The sequence below is a fragment of the Planococcus citri genome, chromosome 5, assembly GCF_950023065.1.
Source record: "Planococcus citri chromosome 5, ihPlaCitr1.1, whole genome shotgun sequence".
In the NCBI taxonomy this organism is placed as follows: Eukaryota; Metazoa; Arthropoda; class Insecta; order Hemiptera; family Pseudococcidae; genus Planococcus; species Planococcus citri.
Window position 1 is genome coordinate 11929244 of NC_088681.1, and position 27887 is coordinate 11957130.

Below are 27887 nucleotides of genomic sequence, written 5' to 3' on the forward strand. Positions count from 1 at the left end.
GGACTTTGTTCAAAACAAGGCCCTCTCTCCACAATCTGAATTCCATTATTTTTGGTCATTCCGGAATCCATCATAATTTTCAAATTCTACTGAATTTTTTATATTTTTCTGAAGGATCTGGATATCTATTAATTTAGGCAGTTGAAAATCGAGTTGTGGGTTATTCTCGATCTAAGGGTATTTAGGAATTGAATGCGAAAAAAAAGTTCATATTCGAGTTCAGTTCAGTGTTCCTCAAAAACATACCATTCGACATATCACAGAACTTTTCACAATTTTCCTTTTGACCCTTTTTTGGGGGCATAGAGAGGCTTTGAGGGGTTGGACCGAGAAAATAAGTTCATATTCATTCGTATTCAGCGACCTCGAAAACATACAATTCGATATATTACTCGACTTTTCACGATTTTTCAAAATTTTGACTCTTTTGGGGCATAGAGGGGCTTTGAAGGGCCCCAGAAAATAAGTTCGTATTCGTATTCAGTGACCTCCAAAACATACTATCAATATATATATCGCCGAATGTTACTTACTTACTTACTTACTGGGTGATAGAAATTATTAGAGAAACTATGATAGCTAGAAAGCTCAAACTTGGGGTGTGGAAAGGTGTGGATAACAGGTTGTCAGGAAAAATCTAAAAACTTTGAAAAGTTAATTAGGAAAGCTTCTAGAGCGAGTTGAAAGTTGAGAACTTATACAGCCGAATCCAGTAAAACGACGTTTTGGAACGTTTAGGGATGTTCAACATGTCATCATGCACTAAAACCGGTTTGGTTGGCGAGTATTCTGTGGCTCTTTCGCGAATACCTGACTGTGGTATCTCACAACAATACAAAAAATCGCCTCTTCCTCTTCACCCTACATTTGATTTAAAGCATTTCATGATACAATGTATATTTTTTTTGCCGTTTCCAAACACTCTACAACACCAGACACATGCATCAATGATATGAATAAGACAATAATTAACAGCCAAGCCTTATTGTACACAATTTCCACGAAAACCAGATCACATAGGCTTACATACATTACATACCTACATACATGTATACATTATGCACCAGTAACTCTGAATTTGCATTTCGAAGGAAGGAAGGGAGGGAGGGGGTGAGTTGGGAAACACAGAAAGGATAGATAGAGATATTAGATACATCAGATTTTAGAATATTTCGTCTGCATTTTAAGAACTTGAAAAAACAATGTTTGAAATCTTATTCATATTGAAATAGATTTTTACTTATCACTCAAGAAAAAAATCATTAAAGGGTGCCCCTGTTGTGATAAGTGAATAATTCGGTGATGAGATATCGTGGGAAATTGTAAAATAGGAAAAAACATGAGAAATTGATTCTCAAAATGAGAAAAAAATGCATGAAATTTTGATATTTCGACCAAAAAAGTGAGAAAGTGAAGAGATTTTGAGATTTGAGTGGCTTTACTCTTAAAAAAATTATAATAATATCGGACCATTTTTTATACCAAAGTTTTAAAATTAGCAGTTGTGATTTTTATTTTTTCCTCACTTTTTTCTTTTTTTGTTTTTTTATTAGTAGGTACTTTTTTCGTAATTTTAATTTCAAAAAAATGGGAAAACCAAGGGAAATAATATCATGAATTTTTGTCGGAAAAAGTGGGGAATTTCCCGCTTCTAAAATCGAAGATAAGGGGGAAAATACAATTTTGATATCCCATCACTGAGTGAATAGGTTTTTTAAAGCCCAAATTTTGAAAATATTCATATGTTCAAGAATATGTTATCAAATTAATAAATCGCAGAGTATCTTTTGGGGAACCAAAAAAAAAAAAAAAAAAAATAGAATTTTAAACTTCTGTGGTGTATAGAAATAGGGAAGGTGAATTCGTAGATTTTTTACAAATTTCATGGACTGTATGCCAGGCAAAAAGCCGAAAAGAAAATAATTTTAATCTGCTATTACTTTAAACCTAAAAGTGGTGCAAACCAAAGTACATAGGTATTTTTTTTCAAATTTTTTGAAGTGGTGGACCTCGGTCAAAAATCCAAAAAACTTATTTCTTGAGGGTTCTTTCATTTGTTTTCGAGCTTCTTAGTTACATTTTTTATGACTGTATGAAAACAAGAGTAAGAGGCTTGAGCAACGTGAAGATCAGGCGAGCAGCCCGAGCGAAGCGAGGGCGCGAGCTGTTGAGTGAAAGGAAGAGGTAAAGCCTGAGCGAAGCGAGGGCGCGAGCCGGGGGTTGGAGCCGCGAAGCGGCTCAGGGGGCGTAGCCCCCTAGTTCGATATATCACTCGACCAGATTCGTTTTTCAAATGTATGAATCAGTTGTGTGTTACTCGAAAAATCAAGCACCCCCACCCCCCACCCCTGGGAGAGTTGAAAACCAATCAATGGTGACTTAATTACTTGGTAGTTGGGTGAGTAGACTTTTTTTTTTAAATTGAGCGAAAACAAATGATATTAAGTGGTTAGAAATAGTGGAATTTGATTCGAAAAATTTGATACTTTTCTTTCAGAACTTCTCATAATTTGATACTTTTCTTTCAGAACTTCTCATAATTTTTACAAAATAAATGCTCAGATTTTTTAATGGGGTTGATATCGTTTCAATTTTCATTTCGATTTTCAAAATTATAGTACCTATTCTGCCAATGAAACCACCGTCCAGCGCTCAGAAAATAAAAAATGGTCGAATAAATAAAAAAACCAGCATTCAGTGGTTCCCAAAATACCCACATGATATACCTAAATCCAAAGAACTGGCGATGAACGAAGCATTGGGCGATTGGGGGGGGGGTACTTACCTATTTGGAGCCTGTAGGGCGATTTTTGTTCATTTTCATTCTAAATACTTCACCATAATACATATGATTCAAAAAATATCCAATACAAGCCAATAGGTACCAAAAAAGGGTCCATTTCACAAAATTTTGAATTTCTGCCCTTCAACTTTCATTTGGAGAGGTAGGAGGGGAAGAGTTGGTGGTAAAACTTTGTTTGGCACATTGAAACGTTCATTTAAGGTCATTTAGCCAACACTAAGACTCTTAATTTTTCAGAACTTCGAAAAAAAAACTAAAATGACCCACCTCAGGATCTATTACGAGTAAATTTGCAACATTGAATGTCTCAGCGTTTTTTTTTCAACGTATCCTCCCCCCTTCAACACCGACATAATATCGAGCTTATTAAACACCCTGCCTCTTCTTCACCACCATAATATACGAGAGCTTACGACGACGACCGGAATAAGAGATACGCAAAGGCAGAGGTAACCATTGCAGTGGTATCCTTTCACCGAGCACACGACGACACGACGATGGTTTCAGCAGCGAAATCTGTGTAAATTCAATTTCGAAAAGCTACTAGAATTCTAAATTCGTCGCGTAAACTTTCAATTATGTATATTAGCTGGAGCAAAGAGAACGCGCGTGTGTGGTTTAGTAGAATTAAAGAGGTACCTCAAGTCGTCGTCGAGTACCACCATTCCCTTACCAAACCACTTGATCAAATCCTCCTCTCGCTATATTTAACTCTCGCAAAAGCTACTCCAAAGTTAGAACTAGTAGTCGAATGAGATTCGAATCAAGTTTCAATATACAGAGTCACTTTTCTCCACTGCTATGCTTACCATGAATAAGGTTCGACCGATGTGGCGGAAATTCAACTTTGGTTCCCAAACCGAGGCGAGGTGATTTCCGCCTTCTTACCCCAATCCCCAATCCGCGCATAGTAACTTCGCAACCGGGTATATTTTTTCGCCGACGATTTAATTTATCAATTTGTACACTATACGAAGGGGTAAGTTCAGTTGCCGGATAAAGCTTCCTACTTCGTGATTAGAATACGAGATATTTGGTTTTTCAGCATTCAGCCCGAATGCGGACACGAGTTTGACGCTGCCACAGCCACGTTCTCAAAATAATTTTGCTTCTCGAACACCTTCTCCGAAATATTTCCCACTACCTATTTCATTCCATCGTTCATTTTCTCCTATATAAGTATAGCACAGTAGGTATAGTAGGTAGGCATCGATATAGCGAACCCGTAGAAAGTAACTTATATTCAAAGGGACGTAATCGAACGACCATCTTTTCACGAGTAACCTCGTTTTATATTACGCATAAACATCCATCATTGACATTTCGAAGCCCTATAAATAGTGAAAGTATAAAAGGTTGCGAAGGTTCTCGAAGAGGTTTTTTTTTCTGGAGCTTCGTTTTTTTTATATGTACATTGAAAGGGCCATTGAAAGAATTCTGCATCGAGATTTTCTTCTTTTGATAGCATTTTATTACGAAATTAAGGGTAATTGACCGAGGAAATTGATATCAAAATATCAATTCGAATTCTTAGTGATCGATGATTTTTCTCTCTTTTCCCCCACCTCTTGAAGATGGAGTTTCTTTCTCAAAGTCGTTGATTCAGAATTTTGCTAAAATGCAAAGCTAATGATTTTCAAAATGGAATCTAGTATATACCTAATAGTCCACATTTCAATTTATTCATCCTAAAAATTTTTCTCAATTTAAATCTGTGGATTTTCATATTTCTTATTTTTAAACATGACCCAGAGAAAAAATGTTATTGTTTAAGCTTAGTGAGGATAAAAATTGAGAGTGGAATTTCCATCATCTCCAAATCCTTTAAATGCGTTTTATGAAAATTCAATTTGAAAAAAAATATACTCTTGCTTCGATATTCCTTCTCTAGAAATGATTCGTTGTCGTCTCTTCTCTTCGTCGTCATATTTTTCATTCTTTGTCAAACTGTGCGAAATGTCGCGCAAAAACTGAAGAAGTAAGCGAAAAAAAAAGGAGAAAAGTTTATTAAACTGTTCCGTATACTCGTAGTAAGTAATAAGAATCGGTATGAAGCGAAGTTTTAAAACGAACTTCTTATAATCAAAATAATACGACGTAAAAAGTTACCCCCCTCGTCTATTACCCATGGAGTAGTATTTCCATCGATATTCTATGTGCGCTATTTAAGCTGCTACAAAAATGAGAAAAACTTTTCCATATCGCTGAGGCGAACTAAATTATGTATTAGAAAAAATATATACTTACCAGTGGGTGGAATTGGAAAGAAGGCAGGGGGACGTAATGTTCCACGTTGTATTGAATTATATACGATTCTATCGGCTGTGAGAAAATTTATATAAGAACAATAATTATTTCTTTCATTGCAGCACCAAAGACGACCCCCCCAAAGTGTAGCGTAGCCCTACACCCTTGGAGTATGTAATTTAAATTTATCGAATTCTTTGTGCTTTAAATTGGCACGAGGGTTGCCAAGTTCGAATTTACATACGAATTTCGGCGGCTTTATTGAAATTGAAATAATGTATTTTATTTGATCTTATCAAGTTTTTTTTTTTTTTTTGCTAAAGTAAAGAGTCAATGCCTGTTCATTTTTTTCCATCTTTTTTTTTGGGGGGGGGGGAGGTTGGCGAATTTAATTAAGAAATTGAATCAATTATTGAAGACCTTCTAGGTCTCATTTTTATTGAATAGAATATGATGGTATGGCGAGAAAAAATTGGAAAAATATCCTTCCTTTGAGTGAAAAAAACAAAAAAGTTTTTTGAAATTTATTAGAACATGAATTTTAGCTCAGTGCGTAATCTAAAAATAAGGTGTCCACAAGCCTGGAAAACCTGGAAAAGTCAGGGAATTTGGTCAGTCTGGAAAATTCAGGGAATTTTGGAAATTTTCAGCATTTTTTACTTAAAAGTAAAGGAATTTTGTGAAAGGTTACTTCAAACAGATTTTTCCATTTCTCATAATGAAAAAATTCACCTTTGCTGTACTCAGACAATTTTTTCGCTGAGCAGTTTTTTCATAAATTGCCAAATTCTTAGAATGTCTTGTTTTATGCAAAAATTGTTGAAGTCTTGCATCTTATCAACTTATGAGTTGTGAGTATAATTAATAAAAATCTCGCTCTTTAGCGCTAAAATGTTGATATGGTGAGATATGGCCCAACTACATAAGTAGTTATTCAACGAATAACTAGTAAGTAGGTATTATATGAATACCTATTATACAGAAACATTAGTGGTGGGAACGTGTTAACTCCTACTATGTTGCATGAAGATGCACCTACGACTATAAATAGAGCAACACGGCCACGAGCCAAACTAGTTGTATTTAAAACAAGTTGCATTTCTAATAAGATGTAGTCAAGTCTAATTAGTAGGTGATCTTAGCCTAGGTGTCTCGAGCTAACCAGTATCTCAAGCTCGTTGGTGCTAAATCACAATGCGTACTTGGTATTTATGAAACCCATTAGATGTGATAGGCTGATGAGGCGCCCCATAAGGGTGCCTCTCCCCTTTTTATCTCGATGTTGCCCACTTCATATAGTGGTAAATCTGAATCTAACCCGTGTAAGAAATAAGTTAACTATTTCCTCACGTTATTATTGGGTATGGAGCAGATCTTCCCGGGCATCTCTTCTACTTCTCGTCAGAAAAGGCACCTAGCGTAATACATTTCTGTCGCCGGGCCTAGTATGAGTGAGCCCCCCTGAAAGAGGCAGAAAACGTGGACAGTGTGCGTACCTGGTGAGTAAGTCACCTTATTTTATAATACAGTGGAAATCGCTTATAATGAGATCGGTTAGTACGAGATTTCGGATACAACGAGGAAAATGCTTGGTCCCGAGTACAACGCCATTTAAACATGTACAAAATGGTACCTGTTAGAACGAGCTCATTTATAACGAGGAATTCGGATAGTACGAGCTGAAATTCTTGAAATTTGGTTCATTTTATTGTTTTTTCTTCCGCTTATAACGAGTGTTCATGCAGAAAAAATTCATTAAATCCCAAATTTCAGCTTTATAAATTAATTTGATAAAATTTTGAAATTCAGACAGATTTTGTGGCATTTTTTTGAAGAACAGAACTTTCTGAAAAGCTGCTGAAGGTTCTAAAACTGCTCAATACAAGTTGAAACTGTTTCCAATCGATTTCACAAGTCAAAAATAGCAATAAAATTGACATTTTTTTTGGCTACATGTGTTACGAGTATCATTTATAACGAGAAGCTCTTTATACTCGGTTATTACAAGATACTCGTTATAAATGCAATACCTTTTAGAACGAGAGACCGAATACAACGAGCAAAATGTCCGGTTCCTTCAATCTCGTTGTAAGCGATTTCCACTGTATGTATTATTGTCTCCCCTAATCATGGATATCAAGAAGAAATCACTTTATTCATGGTTAGGCATGTATAGGGAATATTTATTGCATGAATATGTCATCCCTTATTTATTCATTAGCGCGAGTCGCATAATTTGGACATGTGTCCTTGTTAACAATATGAAACAATTTAGCTTATTTCATATTCTTTCTATGTCAGATATTATAATAATAAATCATATTGGCACGTTGTATCGATTGGTTATATTATTATTCAGGTCTGATGTATATGCATATGGTTGATTGCAATGACTCCTTAAGGCTCTCCGACTCTCATTCTCTAGCCAGGTATAGGGATAATATTCACTACTTACGTAGTGATATTTAGCCTTCTCTCCTACACAATATTTCTGATAATATTTCCTATCCTTAGTCATTCACGAATTAACTATATCAATGTTTCACTTTTTTGATAAAAATGGTCAAGAAGCCCTGCCTTTTACTGAAATTATTGTGGAAGTCTTGTTTTCTGTCAAAAATAGCAAAAAGTCTCGCTTTTAGCCAAAATTGTCGAGAATTTTCTTTCTTTTTTTTTTTGCAAAAAAGTTGCTTAAGAATTGTGTTATTTTTTGCATCCGAAAACTCCCACTCTTTTCCAATAATAGTTCTAATGTGTCGTTTTTTCGCCAGAAATTGCTAAAAAAAAAAAAAAAAAAAAAAAAATAGGTACCTTTTCTTTTGCTGAAATTGTCAAAGTTTTCATATTCAGTGCCAGAAATGGCAAAAATTCTCAATTTTTGGTCTAAAATTACCAACTTGTTCAATCAAAAAGTTGCCAAATACTTTGTAGTTCAACTTTTTTGGCAAAAATAGGAAAAAGGAACAATTGCCAAAATGTCCTGATTTTTGCTGAAATCAAGCAAGTTTCTATCAAGTTTCATTTTTAGATTTTGATTAAAAGGAAAGTTTTGGTTTTTTTTTTGATAATTTTTTATTTGCATTAAAAATATATACTTAAGGATAAGGTGCTCTAATGTCGACCACATTTTTTCTTCTGGCTGCCAAATGAACACGTTTTGAGATAGAAATCCCGGAAATGGCTTAAAATACAGCTTGATCCTTCCCCCAACACATGCCAAAAGCTCATTAACATCAATAAATTTCTAAAGTTTTTACAAAAGTTTTTCCTCAACAACTCAAAAATTGAATTTCAAATTTTTGGGTCCTAATTCCGACCACCCCCAAAATTGAAAAATAAATGTGTAAAAAGATGTACAAAATCAATTTATTTGCGAGTAATTAAAATTCTTTTCATAACTTCATCATTCATTTAAGCAATAGCTAAAAAAATACTGATTTTTCGAGAGCATTCCATGTGTTTTTCCCCAAAATGACCCTACTTTGAGAGACCACCGTTCTACAGCAGGGGCAGGTGGAAACTGAAAATTTTTTGGGGCCATTTTAACTCCAAATCTTCAACATAATGTTTTAATTTTTAGCAAAATCAAAGATTGCGTAAATTTTTCAGATCCACCCTAGTAGGTAGGCATAGGTAATGTGATTTGTTTGTAATTTAGGAGAAACATGAGGTGGTCGACATTAGAGCACTTTTCAAAAAAAAATTTTTTGAGAAATTTTTCAACTTACCTTCGTCAAATTTGTAAAATTCTTATTTTATTGAATTCCTCGTCTTTTTTTATTCTCAAAAGATACCTCACATAATTAGAATCACATAAATCACCGAAGTCATAAAACGCAATTTGAGAGGCACCAAAAAGTTTTTGACCCTTCAAAACCAATTTTCTGCTCTATCTAATTCAATTTTGGTTTTAGGGTTTCGATTTTGGTGTCATTCGTTTTGTCTGTAAAAAAGGAATAGAAATACATTTTTTCCGGAAAAGTTCCGGCATAATTTGAATGAAATCGGCAGGTGGTCGGAATTAGAGTAGTGGTCGGCATTAGGGCACCTTACCCTTACATTAAAAAAATATATGTCTATATGAAGTCATCCTTTGTTTGAAATTGTAATTTTCCAGGGCTTTTGCCCTTGCTTTGCTTGGGGCATTTAACATCAAAAAGATGAAGAGACAAAGAGACAAAAAGACAAACAGACAAAAAGATGAAAAGATGAAAATAAGAAGTGATGAAGAGATGAAAAGACAAAAAGACAAAAAAACAAACTGGCAAACAGACAAAAACCCGTACAACAATGACTATGCTGATTTCGATGTGAATGTTGACCCATTCACATCAAAATTCATGCCAACCTCCTGCTTTGTAAAATTATAAAATGTGAGTTTGAAAATTTGAATTTTTTTTTCAAAAATGATTTCCTCTGATGTGGCTATTGCTTGTGCTGAAAACAGCATCAATGCAAAGTTCACTTCTGAAGAAGTACTGATGAAAAGTCAGTATAATCAAAAAGTTGAACAGAAATTCCTTATATCAAAGATGGTGCAATACCTCATATAAGTACTAAACTAATCCATTTTCATGTCGACATGTCGATGTTAATGTTGATGTGAAATTCAACATCAACAAATACATCCATAATATCAACATCATATCATCTACAATTCCAAACTGTGGAAAAGTGAATAATTTCATCAATACCTGAAAAAAATTGTTTTCCTCATTGAACAAGATCATAAATATTCTTGAATGTTTACTAGACTTTTAAACACTAAAACAGAAATTTTAATTCTGAAAAATTGGTTGACATAGTTGTAGATGTAAATTTCGAGCATAGAATTTTACATCTACATGTCAAGATGGCATGTCAAGGTTTCAGAAATAATGAAAAAATTTCAAAACTTTTCATTTACCTGACATTTGTATGGACAGAAGATTCTTACTAAATAATTAATTGATCACTTTTCCAAGTTTTCCATCATTATGTTGGAAAAAAACGTAGTCAATGTAAATGTCAACGTCTACAATTGTTGTGCGGGAAGATGAAAAGATGAAAATATGAAGAGACGAAAAGATGAAAAGACGAAAAGATGAAAAGACGAAAAGATGAAAAGATGAAAAGATGAAAAGACGAAGAGATGAAAAGACAAAAAGACAAAAAGATGAAAATAAGAAGTGACAAAGAGACAAAAAGACAAAAAGACAAAAAGATGAAAATAAGAAGTGACAAAGAGACAAAAAGACAAAAAGATGAAAAGACAAACAGGCAAACAGACAAAAAGATGAAAAGATGAAAATCCAAAGAGACAAAAAGACAAAAAGATGAAAAGACAAACAGGCAAACAGACAAAAAGATGAAAAGATGAAAATCCAAAGAGACAAAAAGACAAAAAGATGAAAAGATGAAAATATGAAAATACGAAGAGATGAAGAGACAAAAAGACAAAAAGATGAAAGGACGAAAAGATGAAAAGACAAAAAGATGAAAATAAGAAGTGACAAAGAGACAAAAATACAAAAAGACAAAAAGATGAAAAGACAAACAGGGAAACAGACAAAAAGATGAAAAGATGAAAATCCAAAGAGACAAAAAGACAAAAAGATGAAAAGATGAAAATATGAAAATACGAAGAGATGAAGAGACAAAAAGACAAAAAGATGAAAGGACGAAAAGATGAAAAGACAAAAAGATGAAAAGACGAAAATGCAAAAATATACGAAAACAGGAAAAGACTAAAAGACGGACAGATGGAAAGACAGAATGACAGGAAGGACAGATGGGAAGCAGGGGTTTCCAGTCAATCATTGATTGGCTTTTGGCTATCAGCTTTTAGCTTAATTTTCATTAGCTTACATAAAGCTGGCTATTGGCTATTGGCTTGCTTCAGCTATTGGTTTTTGGCTTTTAGCTATTGGCTGGCTGGAAATCCCTGACTGGATGGAATGTTAATTAATTAATTATCAATACAAATTTTGTTCTTTTTCAATAATGTTGATACCATCGATTGAGCTCAGCGCGTTGAAATCTTGATTTTTCCTAACCCGACAAACCATCTCGACACAATCTTGAAAAAAAATAGGGTCGAGTTGGCTCAAATTTTAAGTCGAATTTGGGCCAATAAATTTCCTTTTAATCATTTTTTTCGGTATAAAATCTACCTATTCTCGAACATTATTGATTTATTGATATAAAATCGACCCAAATTTACCATCGAGCATTGTTCATATTGAGACATCGCCACATATTTTTTGTCGATAATTTGAAGATTGTGTGTAGTTTATTAGTCGATTTTTCAACACTTTCTTGTGATTTGATGCAAAATCGACTCAATATCTGTGACGACGGTTTTGAGTACCTTCTATTGACACTTTTTTCCAATAAATTTTGTGTCGAGCTTATGAAAAACGACCTTAATCTTCAGAAAATCGCTCTTCATATTCTATAATTCTAGTGCATATTTATGCAAATTATACAAAATATTATGTGAATTGATATTTGAAATTATTTGATGGTAAAATCCCTGCACCTCGACTCCACCTCGACTCTCCCATGACTCAAAAATTGGGTGGAGATGACCCCTTGGAAATGAAGTTACATATTATAACACTCCTTTTCTTCAACATTAATTTTTTTGGAAAAACTACTTATACAGTTTGCTGCACATTTTATCTGCGAGTAGTAAATTGTATCAGTGATGAATAATTGACGTCTATTTTTTATCAATTTTTGGTCTACTTTTACTACTTCTGTGGTGTAAATCAACCATAAAATTTTGAAGCGATTTTTATACCATTTTCATTTCTCATCCAAAAATAGTCAAAATCAACTTCAACTTCAATGTGCAGAAAAAATTTTATATTTTTAAGAAAAAAATTGATGAATATTTTGAGTCAAGTTTTGACTATTTTCAATTCATCAAAAAATTTAATGAAAAATTGATTAAAATTTTTAAACTTGAAAAAACTATTGGTTACAACTAACAGCACAAATAATACATTAATTTTGAATCAATTTTCACGCCATTTTCATTTCCAAGTGATCATCGGCTTAAAATTAACTTCAGCTTTTATCTAAATTGTCCATTTTCAAGGCAAAATTGATGAATATTTCATATCAAGTTTTTATCGTTTTATCATTTTGACAAAAAATTGATGAAAAATAGATCCAACTTTTTAAAAAAAAGTTATCAATTAGATATAATACTTATTACAATTTTGAAATAATTTTAAATCAATTTATGATATATTTTTATTTAAGTAGGCAAAAAATTGATGAAAAATCGATCAAACTTTGAAATTGAAAAAAGGTATCAATTATGATATCACAAATTTTAAATGATTTTGAATCGATTTTCACATCATTTTTATGACTTAGTAAAAATCGACCTAAAACTGACTTTAATTTCTGTATGCATAATTGAGTCTACAGAGAAAGAAAACTCGACGAACATTTGCAGTCAAGTTTAGGCCTTGAGCATGAAATCGACCTAAAATTGATTTGAATTTTCAATGTGAAATCGTCACAGATTATAGCACTATAATGTAGGAAGGTTTAGGATCAAGTTTCCATCAATCTTACATTTCGTTTAAAATTGTTGAAAACTATCAGTCAACTATTTTGATATTTTTTGTCGATTCTCAAAATCGTCAAAAACATGATTAAAAGTATCAGGCGATTTCTACTCGATCAAAACTCGACCTCGAATTGAAAGTCGAGATGCTTTGTCAGGTAAGAAACCAAAAAAAAAAAAAGTTTCCCAACCTTATCGCATGTGTAATTCATTTTTCAAGAATCTGGATTCTGGAAAATTGGAGAAATTGGTCTGGAAAACCTGGAGAAGTCAGGGAAAATCATTTCCAGAAATGAGTGGACACCCTGATTGAGGTTCAAATTTTTTTTTGAAGAATTGAACCCAAAACTGAGTCATGATTCTTGGGATTACTAGTAACAATTTGTCATACGATCTTAATGGATTACAATTTTTTGAGAAATTCAAATATTTTCACGAACATTTTTTTGGGACGTTATTTAAGAATTCAGATCTTAAAATTGGATCATGATTACTTGGAGTTCGAAAAAAAAAGTATCTTGTGACCTATCAAAATGAGTTAGAATTTCGTGAGAGATTCAGAAAAATTGCATCTAATTTGTATTAAACTGCAGTCATTTCACCCTTCTTACCGGCGGCGGCGCGGCGATTATGCTCTTCCCGTAGGTATTTTTGTGTCTGAAACTTCAGTTTCATCCTATCAAAGCTTCTCAACAAAAAGTTGTTCAGTTACCTATAGGAAGAAGAATGTTCAAAAATTGATGTATTAAGCATGTTGAATTTATTTTTTAAATAAATGTGCAAACAATCAGACTTATGAACTTATTATTATATGTAGGTATCTATGTACTCTTACAGAGTATCCAAGAACTATGCATGCAGGAATATTGGTCATACATATAATAAGAAAGAACATACAAAAAAACAAAGGAAAGCATTTTTTCAGATTGAAGAGAGCTTAATTAGGTACATATTTGAAACCATTTTCTATATGTTACGTTAACGTGAAGATTTTTTTAAAAAATTGGATTTTGTTTATAGTACTAAAACGAAATTTCTTTTTAATCACGTTCAATGTTGACAAAAAAATACAATTATATGCATGAAGATTTCATAAAAACTATATTACTGTTGGTATGAAAGTGTTGTTGCTGCGCATGTGCATGTGCATGCATATCTACTCGTAATTTTTAAAAGAAACCAAAAAAATAATCCTTCTGTCAGGTTTAGCATAAAAGTTGTGCCTGTATAAACTGTCAACTTTTCGACGTTTCGTTCGTCATCTTCACAGTCACCGTACGTTGTAATTTTTATTAGCGCGATGATCGTGAGTAGTAAACAAGCGATTCGAACGATTTTCATCATTGTAAATGGATCAACGTAGTCGACGATCTCTATTTCATCCTTGAACCAGTAAGAAATTAGAGAATAGCTGGGAATTAAACAATAAGTAATGAATTTTGTGTTTCGGTAAACTCTTCGATCGCGGAAAGTTATTTCCAAAGCATTAGCGAACTTGCAGAACGTCAATGTCATCATACAGTTTAGAAAAATGGGCTTGAAGTACCAGTCGCGGAAATCTTCTGATTTCATTTCGCTCGCAGCCTGCGATATTCGAGCAGAAATGTACGTCGAAAGAAAGAAAAAGCACCCAAAAAGCAAGTTCGTTGTCAACCAACTCACCGGATTTTTGGCGTTGTAAAATTTGTACAAACCTATGATAACTAGGCTGATAGTGGAAGATGTGTAAAACCGCAGTAACCTTAGAGTTTCATTTTCCATAGTTTCGATTTGCTCTAAGTACGTACACCTATAATTTGATCGAAATGAGTTAATTGGACGTATGCATAAATAACGAGCAAAAGATCTATAGTGAAAAAAAAAACTAAAAAGCATTTATATTTACCTGCTGGCGTATTCGTTCATCCTTTGTGCGGATTTTAATTTATAAAACTTTTTTTTCGAAAAACAATTTTTTTTTACTATTATACCAGTTGCGGAATTACGTGCAAATTTGATAGATTTGTTCAGCTAATCAGTAGGTTATGCACAACGATTGTGAACTGGCACAGAAATTCAAGTGTGGAGATAAGAAGTATTACGCGCAGAGCGTCTAAATTTATAACTAGGTGTGCGTCATTAAAATGATACGTAAAAGTTACTGATTACTGTGTTGTTCCCCTTCTCTTTAAACATTGAACTACGTAATTCATGCAGACCTGCGTTTTCCTATATTTTAAAATCTAACCCAGTTATGAGCTAAAAATGTTGGATGATTTAAACCTAATTCAGTAAAGACCTTTATTCCGAGTTGGAACTCTGAAAAAATCTCATTTCCGGAGGTGCTCCTGGATGGGAGATATAAAGTTCTCAAAGAGGGGACATTTCGAAAAAGATATCGCGCTTTTTTGCTCTAGCTTCTTTTGGGACAGCCAGTCTGAAAAATGAAAAAAAAAAATATATCCAAAAACTTGAACATTTTTTCGGTTAGGTATTTTTTCTTGAAATTGACGATAATGATTGAAAAGTTAGCACCACTTTGTTTCAAAATATTTTTCCAGTTTTAGAAATGATATCTTTCATGTTTTGGCTTTCAGCTTTTTTTCACAACTTTTTTGAATTCAAAATCAAAGTTGAAATTTTTGAAGTAATGTTATCACAAAATTTTTTCAAATTTTTCTCAAGTTGGAAACTTGTTTATTGTCAGAAGGGGAAGTTTTATTCACGATTATTGTATTTAACCGTGAATAAAAGTTCAGAATTGGTTTGAAATGTTTCTAATCAATTATTCTGAAAATTCTCAGTTATGCCAGACTTTTGAAAACTTGAAAAAAGTATTCATCTTGAAAAATTTGTACTTTTACTAGTAAATAAGTTGACTTTTAGATATGAAAAATCTGACTTATAAGAATTTAAAACCAAATTACTGTGAGAGTCGCGACAGGTGGACAGGCGTCTTTGACAGGCCAGACAGGTGTCCACAAGACCTTGAGAAGTCAGACAGAAAGGTCAATACACGGGTCAACGACCTTAAGGATGAGAAAGGAAAGTCCTTGATAAGCCAGACAGATGGTTTAATGACCTCTAGAATCTAAATATACTGACAGACGACCTCGATAGGCCAGAGAGACAGGTCAATGACGTTAAGAAGCCAGAAAGGTGTCCACAATTTCCACATGGTCTTCAGAAGTCAGACAGAAAAGTCAATACACGGGTCAATGACCTTAAATGATGAGAATGGAGAGTCTTTAATAAGCCAGACAGATGGTTTGATGACCTAAACAGGCTAGACAGACTGACAGACGACCTCGAGAGGCCAGAGAGAAAGGTGTCCACAATTTCACATGGTCCTCAGAAGTCAGACAGAAAAGTCAATATACAGGTCAATGACATTAAGGGTGCGACGGTTTTTAATAAGCCAGACAGATGGTTTAATTACCTCTAGAGTCTAAATATACAGACAGACGACCTCGATAGGCCAGAGAGACAGGTCAATTGACGTTAAGAAGCCAGAAAGGTGTCCACAATTTCCACATGGTCTTCAGAAGTCAGACAGAAAAGTCAATACACGGGTCAATGACCTTAAAGGGTGAGACAGGAAAGTCTTCAATAAGCCAGACAGATGGTTTAATGACCTCCAGAGGCTAGACAGACTGACAGACGACCTCGAGAGGTCAGAGAGACAGATCAATGCCCTTAAGAGGCCAGACAAGTGCTCACAAGACATTGAAAAGTCACACAGGCAGGTCAATACGCGGGTCAATGACCTTAAGGGGTGAGACAGGAAAGTCTTTAATAAGCCAGACAGATGGTTTAATGACCTCCAGAGGCTAGACAGACTGACAGACGACCTCGAGAGGCCAGAGAGACAGGTCAATGACCTTAAGAAGCCAGAAAGGTGTCCACAATTCTAAATGGTTTTCAGAAGTCAGACAGAAAAGTCAATATACGGGTCAATGACCTTAAGGGTGAACGGTCCTTAATAAGACAGACAGATGGGTTGATGACCTCCAGAGTTTAAATAGACTGACAGACGACCTCGAGAGGCCACAGGTCAGTGGCCTTAAGCAGCCAGACAGGTGTCAACAATTTCACATGGCCTTGAGAAGTCAGACAGAAAAGTCAATACAGGGGTCAATGACATAAATGGGTGTGACTGTGAGGTCCTTAATAAGCCAGACAGATGATTTAATGACCTCAAGAGGCTACACAGACTGACGGATGACCTCCAGAGGGCAGACAAAAAAATCAGTCACTTTGAGAGTTCAGATACCCGGCTCAATGACCCTGACAAATCATACTGCTAGGTTCAGTGATCTTAAGCGGTCGGCCACGTGGCCTAATGATCTGAGAAGCCCGATTAGACGTGTCAATAAGAGGTCAGACATGTAGCTCAATGATCATGAGAAGTCAAACAAAAGGTCAGACGACCTTGGAAGGCCAGACATGAAGGTCGCTTATCAAAACGGGTTAGAATTTAACAAGAAGATCAAACACTTGTGTAAAACCTTTTTTGAGCATTGAAAAACTGCAGCTTGAAATTTTGTTGATTTTAAAAATCATAGGAGTTGTTCTGAAGAATTTGGCTAGCTATGAACAAAAAGTTGTTGAATTACAAGAAAAAAGTACTTGAAAATTGATGTGTTCAAGACGCATCACGTTGAATTTATTTTTTAGATAAATGTACAAACAATCAGACTTATCTATGACTTATAATTATATACGAGTATTATTACAAAGTATCCAGGAACTATGCAGGAATGTTGGTCTTGATAAGAAAGAACATAGGTACCAAAAAAAAAGGAGAAAAAATGTTCCAGCTTCAAGAGTGATTGATTTTATTGCTGACACAACTATACAAGATTTATGAAATACCTAACTTCATTAAAAAAAAATTAGTACTGTTGAAAATATTAAATAAGTACCTATTTGAAACCATTTTCTATACGTTACGTGTGAAGATTTTTTCAAAAAAAAAATTAATTAATTAAATTTTATTTATACCTAAACGAATTTTTTTCTCATCACGTTCAGTCTTGACAAAAATCCAGTAACGGTGAGATTTCATAAACTATGCTACTGCTGATACGATAAAGTTGGTTGTAGCTGTGCATGTGAATGTAATTGTATATTTACGAGTACTTTCTAAAAGAAACCATACTGATAAACCTTCGACAAGGTTTGTTAAAAAATTTACAATTGCATAACATGCCAACTGTTTAAAATACGTGGTCGTTGAACTTATTTGCGCGATGGTCGTTACTAGTAAACAAGCGATTCGAATGATTTTCATGATTGTGAAAGGATCAATGTAATTGATGATCTCTATTTCATCCTTAAAATAGTAAAAAATTATAGAATAGCTGGGAACAATACAATAAGTCATGAGGTTTGTGTTTCGGAGAATCGAAAAAACTCCTCGATCACAGAAATCAATATTGCAAATACACGAAGTTATACGCAAAGTAGCATCGAACTTGAGGAACGCCCATGCCACCATGAAGTTTACATAAAAGGGCAAGATAAACCAGTGGAAATCCGCGGATTTCATTTCGCTCGCAATCTGCGATAATCGAGCAGAAACGCATATCGAAATAGTGAAAAAACATCCGAAAATGAAGTTCGTTGTCAACCAACTTAGCCCGGGTGTTTTGGTGTTGAAAAATTTGTACAAACCCATGATCAGTAGGCCGATAATCGAAGATATGTAAAGCCTCAGTAGAGTTTCATTTTCGTCCATGGTTTCCATTGGTGCCAAGTAAGCGAACCTAAAAACGAAATGGGTTAAATGGATGTGTATAAAGCGATGAATTTATAGCGTGTAAAAGATCTGCATAAATGGTGAAAAAGAAAGCTTTGATATTTACCTGCTGAAGTACTCATTCATCCTTTTGTGAGGATTTTAATGTATAAAACTTTTTCTTTTCGAAAAACAAAATAATTTTCTTTACTTTTGTTCCTGTTGCGGAATTACATACAAATTGATAGATTTGTTCAACTATTCAGTATGTACGACGATTGTGTACTAGTACAGAAATTTAAGTATGGAGATAAGAAGTCTATACATAGAGCGTCTAAATTTATATCTAGTATCTTCATTACATGATATCTATTTAAAGTAACTGATATTTTTCTTCATCAATAACATTGAACTATTCATGCAGACCTGCGTTTTCCTAACTTTTAAAATCATAATCCAATTAACTATGAGCTAAAAATGTTGGATGATTTTAACCTAATTCAGTAAAGACTTGTATTCCGAGTTTAAACTTAAACTCACTCAGAGAAAATATGAAGGTGCCATGAAGTTCCCAAAGAGGAGACGAGACATTTTCGAAAAAAAATTGCGGTTTATTGGCTCTAGTCCCTACTAAACCTCTTTTGGCAAAGCAGTGTTCAAAAAAATGAAAAATATTGCCAAAAACTCACAAATGTTTTCGTTTTTTTTTTTGAAATTAACAATAATGATTAAAAAATTGGCACCACTGTGTTTCAAAATATTTTCCCGATATCATCTTTCATGTTTTGGCTTTCAGCATTTTTTCAACATTTTTAAATTCCGAAAATCAAAGCTGAATTTTTTTAAGAAATCTAATTACATAATCTGAGAATTTTTTTCAAAGTTTTCTCAAGTGGGAAACTCGTTTACTGTCAGAAAGCGAAATTTTATTTACGATTATTGTACATAAATTTGATCGAGAATTAAAGTTCAGAATTTGTTTGAAATTCTTCTAATTAATTATTCTGAATATTCTCAGTTATGCCAGAATTTTGAAAACTTGAAAAAAGTATTCGTCTTAAAATTTTGTACTTGTATTAAAGTTGACTTTTAGATATGAAATCTGACTTACCTACATATAAGAATTTAAAACCAAATTACTCTGAAAGTGGCGACAGGTGGACAGGCGTCTTTGAGAGGCCAGAGAAACCGGGCAATAACCTTAAGAGGCCAGACAGGTGCCCACATGGCATTGAAAAGTCACACAGACAGGTCAATACACGGATCAATGACCTTAATGGGGTGAGACTGGAAAGTCTTTAATAAGCCAGACAGATGGTTTAATGGACTCCAGAGCCTAAATAGACTGACAGACGACCTCGATAGGCCAGAGAGACAGGTCAATGACCTTAAGAGGCCAGACAGGGGTCCACATGGCCTTGCGAAGTCAGACAGAAACGTCAATACACGGGTCAATGACCTTAATGGGTGAGACTGGAAAGTCCTTAATAAGCCAGACAGAAGATGGTTTAATGACCTCAAGAGGATAGACAGACTGACAGGCGGCCTCGAGAGGCCACACAGGAAGATCAGTCACTTTGAGAGTTCAGATACTCGGCTCAATGACCTTGAAAAATCATACTGCTGGGGTCAGTGACCTTGAATGGTCGGGAACGTGGATCAATAATCTGAGAAGCCCGATCAGACGGGTCAATAAGAGGTCAGACATGTAGCTCAATGACCATCAGAGGTCAAAACAAGAGGTTGGACGACCTTATGGGAGGCCAGACATGAAGGTCACACTTATCAAAACCGGTTAGAATTTAACAAGAAAGTCAAACACTTGTGTAAAACCTTTTTCGAACATTGCAAAAATGCAGCTTGAAATTTCGTTGATTTTAAAAATCATCAGAGTTGTTCTGAAAATTTGGCTAGCTATGAACAAAAAGTTGTTGAATTACAAGTAAAAAGTATTTGAAAATTGATGTGTACAAGACGTATTATGTTGAATTTATTTCTTAAATAAATGTACAGTCAGAATTATCTATGCCTTATCATTATATAGGTATCACATACGAGTATTATTACAAAGTATCCAGGAACTATGCAGGAATGTTGGTCATGATAAGAAAGAACATAGGTACAAAAAAAAGGAAAAAAATGTCCAGCTTCAATTTGCAACGATTCGGGACAAAACGCCAGAAATTTCGCTGATTACTTCGCGCACATGTGCAAACGCTATAATCTGATGGGCGTTCGCGCAGGTGCGATATTGTACGCGAAATTATTCGCACAGTTATGAGCGAAATACTAAGCGTTTAGTCTCAAATTGTCGCCGTCGAATTTATCAGCGTCTATAAGCGAAATTTTACTCAATCGGGGAGTGATTAATTGCTGACACAACTTTACAAAATTTATGAAATACCAACTTCATTTTAAAAAATTAGTACTTCGAAAATATTAAATACTTATTTGAAACCATTTTCGTTACGTTGACGTGAAGATTTAAAAAAAAAAAAAATTAATTAAATTTTGTTTATAACAAAACGAATTTTTTTTCTCATCGCGTTCAGTGTTGACAAAAATCGAATAAGGGTGAGATTTCATAAACTATGCTACTGCTGATACGATAAAGTCGTAGCTGTGCATGTGCATGTAATTGTACTTGTATGTTTACGAGTACTTTCTAAAAGAAACCATACGGCTAAACCTTCGGCAAGGTTTGTTATAAAATTTACAATCGCACAAAATGCCAAATCTTCGAAATACGTGGTCGTTGAACGTATTTGCGCGATGGTCGTTAATAGTAAACAAGCGATTCGAATAATTTTCATGATTGTGAATGGATCGATGTAATTGATGATCTCTATTTCATCCTTAAAATAGTAAAAAATTAGAGAATAACTGGGAACAATACAATAAGTTATGAAATTTGTGTTTCGGAAAATCGAGAAATTTTCTCGAACACAGAAACCAATGTTGGAAAAGCACGAAGTTCTTTCCAAAGCAGCAGCGAACTTGAGGAACGTCAATGTCACCATACCGTTTATATAAAAGGGCAAGATAAACCAGTGGAAATCCGCTGATTTCATTTCGCTCGCAATCTGCGATAATCGAGCAGAAACGCATAACGAAAGAGTGATAAAACAGCCAGAAATGAAGTTCGTTGTCAACCAACTTAGCCCGGGCGTTTTGGTGTTGAAAAATTTGTACAACCGCATGATCAGTAGGCCGATAAACGAAGATATGCAAAGCCTCAGTAGAGTTTCATTTTCTATGGTTTCGATTTGTGCTAAGTACGCGAACCTAAAAACGAAATGAGTTAATTGGACGTATATTAAAGTGATACATCTATAGCGTGTAAAAGATCTACATGTATACATAAATGGTGAAACAGAAAGTTGTGATATTTACCTGCTGGCGTACTCATTCATCCTTTTGTGCAAATTTTAATTTATGAAACTTTTTTCTTTTCGAAAAACCAAACAATTTTTTTCACTTTAATTGATAGATTTGTTCGACTATTCAATATGCACGACGATTATGAAACTGGTACAGAAATTTGAGTGTGGAGATAAGAAGTCTATATATGGAGCGTCTAAATTTATATCTAGTATCTTCATTAAATGATATTAAAAGTTACTGATTAGGTAAATTCGTTTTTCCCTTTCTCTTCTTCAAAAACATTGAAGTATTCATGCAGACCTGCGTTTTCCTGTCTTTTAAAATGTAACACAATTATGAGCTAAAAATGTTGTATGATTTTAACCTAATTCAGTAGAGACCTTTATTCCGAGTTGGAGCTCTGAAAAAAATCTCATTTCCGGAGGTGCCCCTCTCGAAGAAGGGACATTACGAAAAAAAATGTGGGTTTTTCACTCTAGCCCCCGACTAAACCTGTTTTTTGGGACAGCCAGTTTCAAAAAATAAAGAAAAATAGCCAAAAACTTACACATTTTTTCATTTTTTGTTTTTTTTTTTAGAATTGACGATAATGATTAGAATGTTGGCACCACTGTGTTTCAAAATATTTTCCAAATTTTAGAAAATGATATCTTTCATGTTTTGGCTTTCAGCTTTTTTTCAAATTTTTTGAATTTCCAAAATCAAAGTTGAAAAACGTTGACTTTTAGATACGAAATCTGATTTACATATAAGAATAATTTAAAACCAAATTACTTTGAGAGTCGCGATTGGATGGACAGACGCCTTTGAGAGGTCAGAGATACAGGTCAATGACCTTAAGAGACCAGACTGGTGTCAACGTGACCTTGAAAAGTAAGACAGATAGGTTAATGCCCGGGTCAATGACCTTAAGAGATGAGACAGGAAAGTTCTTAATAAACCAGACAGATGGTTTGATGACCTCAAGAAGCTAGACAAACTGACAAGACGACCTCGAGAAGCCAGACAGGAAGGCTAGTGACCTTGAGAGTTGAGATACGCAAGACCTAGAGGAGTCAGACAGGCGGGGTCAATGACCTTAAGAAGTCAGACACATAGCTCAATGGTATTGAAAGACCAGACAAGAGGCTAGACGACCTTGGAAGGTCAGACAGGAAGCTCAGTGACCTTGGAAGTTCGGATATTATTGACCTTGAGAAGTCAGACATGTGGACATTATGGGTCAATCACCTCGAGAGGTTTCATACATGTAGCTCAATGACCTTGAGAGACCCAACAAGTGGTCAGACGATCTTGGAAGTCCAGATAGGAAGGTCTGTGATTTTGTGAGTCCAGAAAGCCAGGTCAATAACCTTAAGAAACCAGGCAGAGATGTAGGGTCAGACGGGGAGGTCAGTGACTTTGAGAGGCCAGGCCGCCAGGTCAATAACCTTGAGAAGCCACGTGGAGAGGTCAGTGACCTTGTTGGGCCACGTAGGAAGACGGACAACCTTGCAAAGTCAGACAAAGGACGGGTCAATGACCTTAAGGGTGAGATCGGAAAGTCCTTAATATGCCAGACAGATGGTTTAATGACCTTAAGAGGCTGGACAGACTGACAGACGACCTCGAGGAGCCAGACAGGAAGATCAGTGACTTTGAGAGTTCAGATCCCCGGCTCAATGACCTTGAAAAATCAGTCAGCTGGGGTCAATGACCTTGAGATGTCGGGCACGCGGCTCAATGATATGATAAGCCAGACAGACGGGTCAATGACCTTGAGAGGCCAAACAAGAGGTCATACGACCTTGAGAGGCCCGAAATGAAGGTCACTTATCAAAACTGGTTAGAATTTAACATGAAGGTCAAACACTTGTGGGTCATTCCAAGTCAATTGGATCAAGAAGTGGTAGAGAGTTTGGCGATTTTTTTGAAATTTTTCCTGTGAAAAGACCTTCCGAAGGGATGGCCAATGGCGCAAATCGCAGCCCTCTTGCCCATTTTTAAAGGCAGCCAGGGGGTGTCAAAGTTTTCAGTGGACCTAAAATGTCATCCATTTCAGCAGTGGATTACGAGATAACCGCGATACCTACCAAAATGGAACATTTTCCCATTGTTAGGGGTTTTGAATGGTTTTTTGGTGATATCATGAAAATCAGTGTTGCCATTTTTTTTCGTACAAAAAATTAGCTTAAAAAGTTTCGAAACGTAGTTTTCATATCGTTCCGACTCTCAAAAATTCTAAAAAAAATTTATTGTGGACAACTTTTCATGTTGAACATGAACAACATATTAAAAAATTGAAATGGCGATAATGTGGCAAAGTCAATTTTAAACAAATTTAAAGTTTGCGAAAAAAATCCGATTTTTTTATTTAAAACAAGAAAAAATTTTTTGATTGGTGAAGTTGACCCATTTGACCCCTATTTTTACGTATCTGTTGAAAAAGTTGAAAAAGCCGTTTTGACTCGATGAAATGAACTCCTCACAAAAAAATCAAAATTCGAAAAAATTCAATTTTCAATTTCAAACATCAAAAAGTTTAAATTTATTCAGCTGTCTTATTTCGACCTCTTTCTGACGTATTTCATGAAGAAGTAGATAAAAATTACACTCACAACAAAAAAATAAAAATTCGTTCATTTTTGGAATCTTTTCGAATTTTGATTTTTTTTGTGAGGAGTTCATTTTCATCGAGTGAAAAGGTTTTTTCAACTTTTTCAACATATACCTACGTAAAATTGGGGTAAAATGGATCAACTTCACCTATCAATTTTTTTTTCATGTTTTAAATCAAAAAAACTCTGCAACATGGTACCATCTCAATTTTTTAATATGTTGTTCAGCACGAAAAGTTGTCCATAATATATTTTTTTCCAGAATTTTTGAGAGTCGGAACGATATGAAACTTTTTGAGCTAATTTTTTGTACGAAAAAAGTGGCAACACTGATTTTTATGATATCACCAAAAAACCATTCAAAATCCCTAACTATGGGAAAATGTTCCATTTTGGTAGGTATCGCGGTTATCTAGTAATCCACTGCTGAAATGGATGATATTTTAGGTTCACTGAAAACTTTGACACCCCCTGGCTGCCTTTGAAAATGGGCTAGAGGGCTGCGATTTGCGCCATTGGTCATCCCTTCGGAAGGTCTTTCCACAGGAAAAATTTCAAAAAAATCGCCGAACCACTTACCACTTCTTGGTCCAATTGACGTGGAATGACCCTTGTGTAAAACCTTTTTCGAGCATTGCAAAACTGCAGCTTGAAATTTGGGTAATTTCAAAAATCCTTAGAGTTGTTCTGAAAATTTGGCTCTATGAACAAAAAGTTGTTGAATTACAAGAAAAAAGGTGCTTGAAAATTAATGTGTACAAGACGTATGTATTATGTTGAATTTATTTTTTACACAAATGTACAAACAATCAGACTTAATCTATGACTTATCGTTATCGTTATACAGGTATCTATTACAAAGTATGCAGGAACTATGCATGAATGTTGGCTATGATAAGAAAGAACATACCAAAAAAAAAAAAGGAGGAAAAAATTTCCAGCTTGAAGAGTGGTTACGATTTCTTACACAACTTCACAAAATTTATTCAATACCCAACTTCATTAAAAATTAGTACTTTCGAAAATATTGAATACATATTTGAAACCATTTTCTACATATATGTTACGTTAACTTGAAGATTTTTTCAAAAATCAAATAACAATTAAATTTTGTTTAGGTATACTAAAACGATTTTTTTTCTCATCATGTTCAGTGTTGACAAAAATCCAATAACGGTGAGATTTCATACTGTGCACATGTACTTATGTATATTTAATTTTTAAAAGATACCGTACGATTAAACCTTCGGAAATGGTTACTATAAAATTTATAATTGCACAACATGTTATTAACTCTGCAGAATACGTCTTATTCTTTGAACTAATTTGGGCGATGATTGTTAATAGTAAACTAGCCATTCGAATGATTTTCATGATTGTAAATGGATCAATGTAGTTGATCAGGTTGATCTTAAAAAAGATAAAAATTATATAGCCGGGAACAACGCAATAAAAGATGAAGTTTGAGTTTCGGAAAATCCGAAGAACTCCTCGATCCAATAAATCAATCTTGCAAATACACTTAATTATAGTCAAAGCAGCAGAGAACTTGACGAACGTCAATGTCACCATACAGGTCATAACACAGGGCAACATTACCCAATGGAAATCCAGATCCGCTGATTTCATTTCACTCGCAATCTGCCATATTCGACCAGAAATGCCCATCGAATGAGTGAAAAAATAGCCTAAAATGAAGTTCGTTGTCAACCATCCTAGCCGCGTTTTGGTGTTGAAAAATAAACTCAAGATCGGTAGACCGAAAAGTGGAGATATCATGTAAGGCATCAATAGATTTTCAATTTCCATGGTTTCGATTAGTGCTGCGTACGCAATCCTATAATTTGAACGAAAATAATAGTTAATTGGACGTATGCATAAACAGCGTGCAATAGATCTACATAATATTATAATTATATAGGTACTTAGTGGGGAAAAAAATCATTGATATTTACCTGCTGCCGTATTCAGTCATCCTTTTGCGCGGATTTTAATTTATAAAACTTTTTTTCTTCAAAAAACAAAATAATTTTCTTTACTTCTGTTCCTGTTGCGGAATCACATGTACAGATTGATAGATTTGTTCGACTGTTCTGTATGTACGACGATTGCAAACTGAACTGAAATTTAAGTGTGGAGATGAGAAGTCTACATGTAGAACCCCCACCCTTATAGCTTCATCGGCTATACCATTGTGTAGTTAGACATCCGGAAACTAGATGTCACCAGCACGAAGTTTCTCCTTGGGCACCTGCATTACAGGAAACAAGGTGATAACAAATTGCACATTGAACCTCCAGCCAAACAAGTCTGTATTGTGTGTGAACGATGGTTGCTGTCAAGTACTACCTGAGTTGACCTTTTTTTTTCTTTCTTTCTTTAAAGGTCTATTGTCCAATGTCCACATCCGGTCATCCACATATGTATCTACCAGTATAAAATGAACACACATTTTTCCTATTTGAAAAATTAGCTGCATCAATTCAGTAATATAAGGTTGGTTTTAACAAACCATCTTCAAATCGTTCTTTAGTCGAATCAAAAAATTGAATCGAAATTTTCAACTCTACACTAGGTAACATTTTTTTCCATCATCGGTCATACTCACGGAATTCACGAAAAGCGGATTGCAAAATAGTCACGGTTCGCACTCATTCCCTTCCCTCCGGACATCCGAAAAGCCATTTTTACGTATTTCAGTAACCAAAAAAGCTCAAAAAAGTAACTAAAATAGTAACAAGTGTGGAGACAAGCAGTCAACATAATGTAGATTGTAGAGAGTCTAAATTTAAACTTATCTATCGTCATGATACGTAGGTACCTATTAAAAGTTACTGATTAAATTTGTTTTTCCTTTTCTATTTATCAATAAGTAACATTGAACTATTCATGTATACGTGCGTTTTCCTATCTTTCAAAATCTAACCCAATTATGAGCTAAGAAATATGTTAGATGATTTTGATCTACCTACGAGTATGATTCAGCGAAGTTGAAATTTTTGAAGAAATCTCCCGTCCATCGTCAAAAAACGAGATTTTATTCGCGATTATTGCATTTGATCGTGAATAAAAGTTCAGGATTTTTTTGAAATTTTTCTTATAAATTATTCTGAAAATTCAGTTATGCCAGATTTTTGAATACTTACTTGAAAAAAATATTCATATTTGAAATTTGTACTTGTATTAAAGTTGACTTTTAGGTACGAAATCTGACTTATAAGAACTTGAAAATAAATTATAAATTTCTGAGAGTGGCGACAGATGGAAACAGATGTCTTTAAGAGACTATAGTCAGACAGGTCAATACATCGGTCAATTCAATGACCTTAAGAGGTGAGACGGGAACGTGCTTAAGAAGCCAGAAAGATGCTTCAATGACCTTAAGAAGTTGGACTGACAGACGACCTCGGCAAGCTAGATTGGAAGGTCAGTGACCTTGAGAGTTTGGATAAACTGCTCAATGACTTTGAGAAGCCAGATATACGGAGTCGATGACCTTAAGATGTCAGATACGTGGCTCATGACCCTGAGAAACCAGCCAGTGGATGAATGACCTTCAGAAGTCAGATGGAT

The 27887-nt window shown here is 34.6% G+C and overlaps 1 protein-coding gene and 3 long non-coding RNA genes across 8 annotated transcripts in view; 1 reads left to right on the forward strand and 3 right to left on the reverse strand.

The window, feature by feature from the left end:
• Ggamma30A (guanine nucleotide-binding protein subunit gamma-e) overlaps positions 1 to 27887 on the forward strand; it is a 268461-nt gene that overhangs the window by 202396 nt on the left and 38178 nt on the right. The gene's annotated exons all lie outside the window — the stretch shown is intronic.
• LOC135847175 (uncharacterized) lies at positions 13352 to 14855 on the reverse strand. The gene is made up of 2 exons (XR_010559102.1): positions 14500 to 14855; positions 13352 to 14403 (listed from the first exon to the last, which is right to left on the reverse strand). It is a non-coding gene; the product is annotated as an uncharacterized LOC135847175 (long non-coding RNA).
• LOC135848924 (uncharacterized) lies at positions 20302 to 21877 on the reverse strand. The gene is made up of 2 exons (XR_010559456.1): positions 21727 to 21877; positions 20302 to 21618 (listed from the first exon to the last, which is right to left on the reverse strand). It is a non-coding gene; the product is annotated as an uncharacterized LOC135848924 (long non-coding RNA).
• LOC135847049 (uncharacterized) lies at positions 25063 to 27380 on the reverse strand. 4 transcript variants are annotated; one of them, XR_010559077.1, is made up of 5 exons: positions 26923 to 27372; positions 26664 to 26741; positions 26505 to 26565; positions 26270 to 26434; positions 25063 to 26151 (listed from the first exon to the last, which is right to left on the reverse strand). It is a non-coding gene; the product is annotated as an uncharacterized LOC135847049 (long non-coding RNA). The 4 variants fall into 4 exon arrangements; XR_010559075.1 differs by having other exon boundaries at positions 26505 to 26741; positions 26923 to 27380; XR_010559076.1 differs by having other exon boundaries at positions 26664 to 27188.